At 43.9% G+C, this 10513-nt stretch overlaps 1 protein-coding gene across 7 annotated transcripts in view; it reads right to left on the bottom strand.

Moving 5' to 3' along the window:
* The window catches only part of mef2cb (myocyte enhancer factor 2cb), a 72785-nt gene that overhangs the window by 20651 nt on the left and 41621 nt on the right, over positions 1 to 10513 (bottom strand). The gene's annotated exons all lie outside the window — the stretch shown is intronic.

Below are 10513 nucleotides of genomic sequence, written 5' to 3'. Positions count from 1 at the left end.
TTGCTCTCGTTTTCTGTCTCTCCCCCACTCTCCCTCTTTCTCTGTCCCTCTTTCTTTCTCTCTGCTTTTCAGAGTGGAGGGAACATCAGAGGGATCAGGCTGGCTTAGTTTATTAGAAGCAGATGGCAGACCAAAGGCAAGAAGGCCACAGTTTCATGAAGCGTGGTTTGAACATGCCAGGGCCATGTCGAGGGGCATGCCCATGGATGATGGCTGCATGGTGTGTGTGTGAGTGAGTGAGCATTTGGGAGGAGATGGTTGATTTTGTAGGTTACCAATCTAAAGAGTGGAACCCCCAAATCACAGTCTGTCCCTCCCTGCTTTTTTCAGTCAGCGTCTGTGCATCCCTATGCACTAGTTGGGGCAACATTTGTAAAAAGTATTGCATCAATGACTTTTCAGTGATTTGGTGGCTTTGAAGCCCCTTACTCCTGCGGTGCCCTGCTGCTCTATAATCTCGAAATCAAACGCTGGCGCCTGGCGTCCATCATCCCTGGGCAAAGTGGTCGTGTAGCTCATAGCGCTGGTTAACTGTGTAATTACTAGCTGTTTAGGGGATTACTAGATAGCCTGAAAATTTTGAAAGGAGGTGAGAAGTAGAGCAAAAATGGAAAAAAGTGTTAAAGCAAGTGAGAGGGAAAGAAAGCTGCACAACACGGTTCCTCCAAACTGTGGCATTTTGGCGGCGCATGTGCTAAAATCGCCATTAAGAAGAGCCCGCTCGCAGACAGACAGCCAGTACACAGCACAATACCAGATGGTGCAGCGTTTCCCATATGGAAGAGACCCACACTAAGCACATGTCAGAATCCAACACTGTTTGCTACAGCAGCATCCCAGCCCTGGGAACAAAGTGGTCATTCAGACTAGTCACTACACTGTATAATTACCCAGATAGACATTATTAGACACAATGCCAGCTCAGTCAAACTGGATAAAGAGGGCACTTATGTCTGCACCCTCAACCTAGCCATCTTTCATCCCGTCTACGCTCCAGTTGCATAATGCGTCTCTACGAAAATAAGAGATATAGGGAGATTGTTTACGTGTTTTTCTGACTGATCACTTTGCCAAGACCAATCGTATGAGGAAAACACAAATTTTCAAATATCTTTATATTTGCTTTACTTGATTCATACTCTGTAATGACATATGAGCAGTTTTATGTAATGTCACACAAGTCAATATATGACTTGATATTATCAATAAATCTTTCCACTACACACTAGTAGCAGCTAAACCGACTCCAGATATTTTAGGGGGGCAATGGGTTAAACTTCAAATCAGGCCACCTTCTAGTCCTTCTTTGTCCGTCCACCAATCGTCACTTATCGTCTTTTGTCTCTCCGTCTCTTATCGCGTGGTGCCACAGCAGGAAAAGGGAGCCTGAGGGAGGCCTTGAGTAACAATGACCAGCCGGTTGACCTCTATACTGTGACCTTGAGTTTCCACACCCTGCCCAAGCGGCAATCATGGCAGGGTAGGGAGGAGGGGGGGCGTGAGGCGAGGCCAGGGGGGAAGCTCTAGGCAGGGCAGGGAATGCCATCTATAAAAATAGATCTTCATTATTCTGGATTTTCCACAAATAGTTTCAAAGAACAAGGCATCATTTCATCTTAATGGCTGGCGTGAATTGTTTTGGGCTGTGTAGTGGAAAAGCATTGGCTTTTGGCAGCGTGGCCTCAGAAGTGGCCTGCCTTGTTTCACCACTCTGCACCATGGGGACCACATATTGGCACATTTCAAACGGTCTATTTTTAAAAAGCCCTTTTGTTGTTGTGTGAGTACCTCAGACTTCCGCTTAAGTATACTGACCTTGGAAAAAAAAACACCTCTGACAAAGATCCAAGTGCTACTTAGTTTCTTGTCTGAGGTTCTGCTTTTCTGGGTAGAGCGGGGCGTTTGATGTGGAAGAAAATGCTGAGCCTGTAGATCATATACATTATCTGTCATCTTGTTTTTGGCCTATTTCTAAAAAAAAAGGGGAAGAGGCATATAGTCGTCTATAAAATACAAACTCAGTTAACTTGCTCTCTTTACGTCTGGGGCTCTCACCGCAGACAGATGTTTTCTAGTGTGGCATCCACAAAGTGGCACACTAGGAAATGGTCAATGCAAGCAATTTACAGCTATATGAGGAGACCTGGATGTGTGAGGACGACAACTCTCTGGATTTCCCCGATATCATAATGGTACCAGATGATTAAAATAAAGTACATCAATGATATAACTTTCCAGAAATATATTTCCTGTAATAAAAAAAGAAAAAACCACACAGGAAGCCGCTGCTTGGCCAAATCTGTGTGTGTGTGCGTGTCGGGGGGTACAGCAACAAGTGAATTAATATCTTCTTTATCCAAAGAATCAAATGTTTATAGGCACAACAGGGTCACTGAGTGTTGGTCTTATGCATGTGGTCGCCGAGGGCAACTCGTCATGGTGGATCTTCAGAGAGAGAGAGAGAGAGAGAGAGAGAGAGAGAGAGAGAGAGAGAGAGAGAGAGAAAGAGAGAGGCTGAATGAATACCCTGACAATTCGCTTACTCACTCCTCTGTTTCAAAAACAACCCCCACCCACCATGTTTCAGACACAAGGAAGGGGGGGAGTGAAAGAGCGAGAGAGAGAGAGAGAGAGAGAGAGAGAGAGAGAGAGAGAGAGAGAGAGCGATTCCAGGCCTATTCTTCTACCCTCTCCCGGCGAGGACCGCGGCTAGGAAACTATTTTTAGCTTCACCACAGACTATTTTTAGATCACTACGACTTTTTGAAGCATTTATTAGGAGAAAAAAAAGAGCACATCAAATAGAAGAGCGTGATGGTGGTGGTTGTTTTGGGGGTGGTGCTTTATTTTGACCATCTAACACTCTGGTTTTATGTGGTGAGTTTTAGTACACGTTGCCAATCACACTGAAGTGTGAGAAAAATATAGTGCCTGAAAGTAAATATAGTTGGAGGAAAACATGGGCAACTGTTTCCCTTGGTTTTTCTCTCTGCTTTTTGTCTGTTCAACCTTTTTCCTCTGTGCAAGCTTTAAGTCCACGCTGAAGAGGACAGAGCATTGTGTGGACAGGAAAAGGAGGAGGACAAAGGCAGACTTGGTAAAGCTCATGACACAAAGTTTCACAGACAGCCCCAGAATAGACCCCGTCACGTTTTTTACACTTATTGATTTGTAGATTAAACTGTAAACTGATCAAATTATCATTGTTATAATAACCCATAATGATTATGTGAAAAAACGAATTTCCTTAAAATCCCATGACGGTTCACTCTAGGGATGGTATTGGACAGGTGATAGTGCCAGAAGTTCGCCAGACATTGTGCTTGGACTTTGAATGTTTTTCCTGATGCTCTCCGATTCCTCTAAATGTCATTTGGCAAACTACACCCAAGCTGTCATGTGCCCTTTTACGCAAAGTGGCTTCCGACCAGCCACTGTACCATAAAGGCTTGACTGATGGAGTGCGGTTGAGATGGTCTGGCAGGTTCTCTCATCTCTGTGGAGAACTTCCGAAGCCCTCATAGAGGGACGGTTGGGTTCTTGGTCACCTCCCAACCTAAGGCCCTGGTTACACAGTTTGGACAGAAGGCCAACTCCAGTGGTCCTAGTGGTTCCAGACTTCTTGCATTTCACAATTACTGAGACCACTGGGCTCCTGGGAACACTCAGAGATTTAGAAAGGGATTTGTATGCTCACCCTGATCATGAGAGAGGTCAACTGAGAGTTCCTTGGACCTCATTGTTTTGGTGTTACCCTGGGGCCCTTATGTACCGATATGCATGTCCTGTTAATTCAGTTTGCCACAGATTGACTCCAATCAATTTTGGATTCATCTTCAAGATAATTAAAGCAAGCACGGTTTACCTGACTATAATTTGAAGTGCCCAAACAGTGTAAGTGTAGTCTGATGGGCAAAAGTGGCATTTTCATCCATTCAAATGTAAAACACATTATGTGCAAAAGGGACAGGGTCTGAACACTTTCTGAAAAAACTGTGTAGCTTGTACATTTGAAACTTTTTGTAACTGAGTGTAACTCTGTGAAATATTTCCAGAACCAACTCTGCCCTTGTTGTTGAGGGTGTAAACATCAACAAGAACAGAGGGTGTGTGTGTGAAAAGTTATTGACAGTGGAACAGTTTCCCTCGCCCACTCTTCAACTTGTAATTAACACAAACTCAACCCCACATACTGTACATACTGGCACCTTTTTTTTGAAGATGTGCTGTATCATGTATGTGGCCTGTCATCCGAGTCTTTGTTTTAACAAACTGCTGTAGTATTAGCTTGCCAATGTCATAAGGTTAATTTACTTAGTCAGTCAAAGCAGCTTCAGACCTTAATCCTCCAGGAAAAACAAGCCATGTTGCCGATCTCCCTCTTCACTACTAAACACTGAGGCCCTGTGATTGCCGTGGCAACCCCGCCCCCGTCCTCCACCGCACGTTACACCACATGCACCCAAAACGACTCCGCGCAAAATTACTGTGGACAACTGTAGAACAGGAGATATGATACGACTCCCTTATTTCTCTTGGATGCAAACACATGTAGAAGTCATTGAGGATAAATTAGTGAAGGCATTCAAGCCGGAGTAATTATACAGTCTTTGAGAGGCATGAGAAGAAGTCATTCAGTGAGCTGATCAGCACAGAAAACTCCTTAAGGCTAATGTTCTCCATGCTGTTTAGAAACCAAATAAGCATATAGAATAGCTTGCATGCTGGAAAATATTTTCACAAGAGTGAGGCAGAACATTAGCACACTGGCACTTCAGAGACGGGGATCACATGTCCCGTCAACTCGCAAGACTATAATGAGAGAGCAGAGAGAAAGGAAAGCGTTTAAATTAATAAAGTGGGACATTTTTGAGGTAAATGACAGTGAAATCGAACGAATTAGTCTCTGCTATTTAAAGTGTGTGAAAAATCCATTTAGTTTTATTTTTGGCCAAAAGAAACAACATTGTGTAAGGCCTGCGAGGAAGTGGTGTGGATCTGCTATATTTTCTTTTGCCTTCTCCCAGACCTGCTTGATTTTCCTTTCTCTTTATGTTCCTCTCCCCCCTCCCCCTCTCTCTCTCTCTCTCCAGTGGACTGTCACTGGGCTGAAATCACACCTGTGCTTCTCACACATCTCGGCACATGGGTGAAACATACGCAGGGTGAAACATGGTGAGGGAGCTTTGCTGAATCTCATTAGCCAAGCGGGTAGTCATTAACAGAATGACCTTTGGAAATAATTACCAGCCTTCCTCCCCTCCATCCCTCTTTCCCTCCCTCCTTCTCTCCTTGCGCTCATCCATCCCTCTGCCACCCCCCCCGCCCCTCCTCTCTCATTCAGTAGTTCCTTCTTGGTGAGGACAGAGGCAGAGGAAGGAGGAAATGAGTCGAGGATAGGTCGGGAGGCAGGTCCCTGCTGCTGCTGCTGCTGCTGCTGCTGTTTAAGATTACAGGGTGATCTGAACTTTGAGATTAGGTTAATCTGCTGGAAATGGGATTGGCCAACAGCCTTTCCTCTGGTTGGTAGGCAAAGCAGGCAGGTCAGCTCAATACCAAGAGCCATGTGCCGGTCCATGTGATACTTGAGCCAACGGCATGATGGTGTGCCGCGCTGGGTGAGGTCATCGCAATGCCGTCAGCTCCACAGGGTTCAAACCAATTGTCACGATGTATGTACATATGCATACACCCATGCAGTGCAGTCAGGACTCACTTAGCTACATAGGCCAAACCTACTTGTGTTTATGTGTGTGTTAGCTTAGATTCCGTATACCCATAAACAATTGAGCAGTTTTGCCTCGGCTGTATCCTGGCATTGAGAGGATATCGCTCCCTGTCGTTGCTCACTCACTAACCCTTTAGTTGTTTCACAAACCTGTGTTCTTTGTTTCAACAGAGGGGAAAATAAACACATTGTGGAACAGGGGATTTGGCACAGCCCAAGTGTGTTGTTGGATTTGGGGCTGTTCAATCACAGCGAGAGCCAGCCAGCGCTGCTTAGGTTTGGGCTTGATCTGCAATCATCGAGAGGGGAAAGAAAGGACTCTTTCATGTGCTATTGCAATTAACAACCCCCACACTGGCATAATAAATCACCAATAAGAGCTCAAAGTGATTATTCTTAAGCAGAAATAAGGAAAAGAGGGAGAGGAAAAAGGGGAGAGATGGATCTTTTCTCATGTCATTTCCCAACAAAGCTTCCCATTTCTCCTCTAATGCTGTTCACATGTCCAGGAAACTGGCCTGGCAGACAGCGAGTATAGGAAATCTATCTGCGTGTTTGACTGTTTTATCTGGAGCCAGACTCGGAGTGTACTGTAGACCTGCCAGGACAACACACTTTGGACCCCGCCCTCGTACATGCAGTGATGGAGGATCACTGGATGATCTGTGTTTGATTTCATCATCCTACGTGAAGGTATACGAGCACCGATGTCTCTTTGAACAATTAGCATTAATTAAGAGAACCTCCCCACTTGTTTATGTAACAGCAGATAACGGTGCATACTACGTGTTTTATTACAGTCTCCTGGGGGAGTCTCTGTTGGTTTAGATGCCACTGTGTCCTCCATGACAATACGCGTGTCTTGGGATTAAATGGAAGCATTGAAAACATATGAAAAAAAACACAAGACCTCAATTTGTCACTGTGTTTATCAGATTATTATAGGTTTCTGGGTGTCATGCATTGTGAATGTGACAATAGTAGCCGTTTTTCTCCTTTCATTTTACCACTGCGCTCAGAGGAGGGTTAGCTTTGGTTTCTTGGTCTTTTGCTTTCACAGATATTTGTGGAAGTGTCATTCCCAGCAGAGACGGTTTTCAAGTGAGTCATCAGGACCTTCTTCACCACTCCTCTCTCTCTATATATATCCCTTTATGTCTTTCTATCTGCCTGTTTCTATTTCTTACATACATACACAATTTAATCCATACATATATTCAAGATACTGTTGGTAAGAAGTGGATAAAAAACAGGAAGACAGAGATGGAGTGAGAGAGAGAAAGAGAAAAGCCCTCAAGCCTCTTGTAAACATGCTGTAGCTAGAGAGGCTGTAACGCTCTCAGTGCCACTCTCTCAACAACGCTAATTATCAACCAAAGACATGCTAATTACATAGAGCTTTATTGCTAATGTAGCAGGCCTCTATGCCAGCCGCCCACACTCTGAGCTCCGCTCCCCTACCTCTGCCTCTCCTCCCACTATACCTTCAGGCACAGCAGCAGCGGAATAAGAGAGACGCATTTGTTTCTGCATACTTCTAAAGACAAGAGCTTTCTACGAATTTTGCACCATATGTCATGTATTAGACGTCATATTTAACGTCTTGTTGTTGCGGTAACTTTGATTTTTTTTCAACCCTACATCCAACCCTTCATCTTGTACTTGACCTCGTCCTCATCATCCTGCCAGCTCAACAGGAAGTCCACTCCTGCCTCCCCCCAAACTCAACAACCCACCCACGTTCCTGCACCTGTGACGTAGCACAGCAGCGGCGCACAAGGCCCAGCGGGAGCGATCCAACTCCCCGCTCCCTCTCGCTCCCCCCTACACCCTCCTCCTCCTCCTCCTCCCTTGTCCATGCTAAACGTGCCAGTGTCAGCCCCGTGGCCAATCCTGTTAGCGAGCCGTAGCTAAGGCTGAAGGCCTCTTCAGATCGATTTCTCCCACTGCGAGTCGCTCAGAGAATTTGGAGCCTGAGTCCTCCAGGGATCACAGTGTAGGAAGTGCTCCACAGCACTCTCCCCCACCAGGCTCTTTAGCGTCTTCCCCTGACACAGCTGTTTACACGTTAACCATCCCCTGCTCTATAATGGAGACACAGCTAAAGAGAGAGCTTCAAAGCAGGGAGCTCTCGTCACAGGCACTTGCTGAAACATGTGACGACTCTCTTCATGGGTTCAGCTGGGGCAGGCTAATACACTGACTGAAGCGTGGCTGAAGGGCTTGGTGCATAAAGGATACCAGTGCTTATAGGCACACTGGGAATACGAGTTTATGCTAAATTGGTTAATGTAAAATATATAATGCATCGAGGATTATTCTTCATTCCCTCTGATATGGATTTCTTATAAGCCTCAAACCAAGCATTGGGGAAACAACATAGATGTAAACAGCTTTGCAGATTATTTTAAGTTTTTGAGTTGCACGATATATCTATGGAAAAACAGTTTTTTATAATCTAACCGTACAAAGTTGCAGCATAAACCACATTAATAATTCATAAAAGCCATAATAATATTAATTGAAGGGAGTAAGAGCACATGCTACATTGCAGAAGAGGACAAGTTGTGTCTAGCTGATTTATTTGTGCTTCTAAATAGTTTCCATGATAATGCACCCAGTCCATTCTCTTTGTTTTCGTCATTAGGTTGGCTGTATGTTGAGTGCTGTATCGCTTGATGTATGAGCTACATTAACACACTACATATTTGACTGCAGCGGAATGACAACAGCAAATCACTGCTACCTTTGCAGTGGGGATGGGTAATCTGAGGATTTTATGCCGTGAGTGAATTTGAAGACTATAATTTCTATTATTGGGTCTCTTCCATGCGTGAGGTATTTGAAAAACAATTCAACGTGAATTAGCCGAATGGTGGATGAGGAGCTGGTGCCAAAAATAGTGGTTTCGCAGTCAAATATTTCTCAGAGTAGAGATAAGGTTTCACAAATGTTTTCACTCAACTCAGTATATCCCCATAATCAATAGTTGACAAGGTCCCTAAAACAAAATGGATTAGGGCAGTGGAGAAAAAAATAAAAGTAGAAGACAATAAAAGGAAATGACTGAATTGAGCAACATATGGTACAATATAAAGCTGTCAGACTTAAGATACTGGTGCACATGTTAGATGCACAGTATGATCCTACAGCATCTCTTTAATACAATAATGTGTTTAAACAGTGCAAATAGATACGTCCAAAGGAATGTTTGATATTCTTTTCAGTATTGGAAATAGACAAATGATCATAATTCTGACTGTGGATTGTGATTGTGTGTGAAAAAAGACTCTGGTATGATTTGATATCCCTCAATAGTTTTACTTATGCAGCATTTTGACTTTAAACCTGCTGGAATTTGTAATTATATAGAATAAAGAAAGGGGAAATGCAGGGCCAGATTTCTCCCAAAGTGAAACACATTTGTTATCAGTGTGTAAATTCAAATGGTTTGTCGTCAGGGGCAGAGTGCCATCTGGAATAGGAGTATTCCCGGAGGACGTGTCCACCCGTGGGCGTGCAACAAGCCCACAAACACCCATATGAGAAGATAAAAAACATGTCCCATGCTGTTTGATCCTGTATTTAAGTGGCCAGCCTGCACCAATACATTCAGTGCGGTATCTGTCCTCAGTTTTCCTTTGGAACATTCAGTCTTTTTTAAACATTGAGCTGATAAGGACAAAGGTAAAGACGACCTAACAAGTTAACATTTTAAACAAAACGGAGAACATTTGAACATGGTTGAGGTTTTTTATGACCTCTAAGTTAAAAGTAAATATACATTATATTATATGCATCAATATTAAAACTAGACTGCATCACATGTATTAAAATCTTGTAAAATGGGGCAGTGGGTGTATTGAATATGTATTCTGAATCATAAATGACATTTTGATGCTGGATTACGGCTATAAAATGTGCACTTCATGTAGAATTTTCAATATAGTTTATCTGGATTGGCATATTAAATACAAAATAACCATCCTATCGCTATAAAGATTCCATGTGACGAGCAGAGAGAGAATATTTAATGTACTGTTTGATATTCATTCAGCACTATTTTGTGGGACAGGTGCAGTTTAATCTGCGAGCGTGGTGCGAGTATTAATGCATGAGCGCAAGAGCGAGGGATAAACTCTGCATGAATGCATGGTTGCCTATGTGTGTGTGTGTGGCCCAACAGGTTTGTTAGAGGTCCAGCGTGAATGTTGCATAACAGGTTCACAGTGAGAGCTTAAGGATCCTGGACTCTCCCTGTGTCATTTCCTGCTTTATCTACCTGCCTGCTGCCCGGCCTGCGAGGCTGCTTAACATCGCCTTGAGCCACACTGGTGACACGTGTCCAAAGCAAGTCCGATCAACGTCCTGCTCTAATAGGCACATCAGTGGTGACAGGACACAGAGGGCAGGCGCTGGTGATCACACACCACACGGGCAACTGAAAGGCCCCGGATCAGTGATTTACTTTTATATTGCAAAGTACACGCAGCGAGAAGAAGGCGATTTAAACAAACATATGTTGTTGAAGTTGTTGACATACTGTGAGTCTTATACCTTTTCTAAAAGTGATTGATATTGTGACTGAACCCTTGGGGAAGACCGACGAACTATGGGAGCAATTAATTCTTACACTATGCTAGGTGTGAAGACCAAAAGAGAGAAGTAAGGGTTGCTGAATGAGTCACAAACGCAGTAACCATCTGTCTACTTTTCCGTTTCTGTGTGTTTGCATGAGTGTGCGTGTGCGCGCTCCTGTTCGCGTGAGTGCTTGTGCGCTCGTGT

Source organism: Hippoglossus hippoglossus, chromosome 9, assembly GCF_009819705.1.
Source record: "Hippoglossus hippoglossus isolate fHipHip1 chromosome 9, fHipHip1.pri, whole genome shotgun sequence".
Lineage (NCBI taxonomy): Eukaryota > Metazoa > Chordata > Actinopteri > Pleuronectiformes > Pleuronectidae > Hippoglossus > Hippoglossus hippoglossus.
This window is presented reverse-complemented; position numbering and strand designations above follow the sequence as displayed.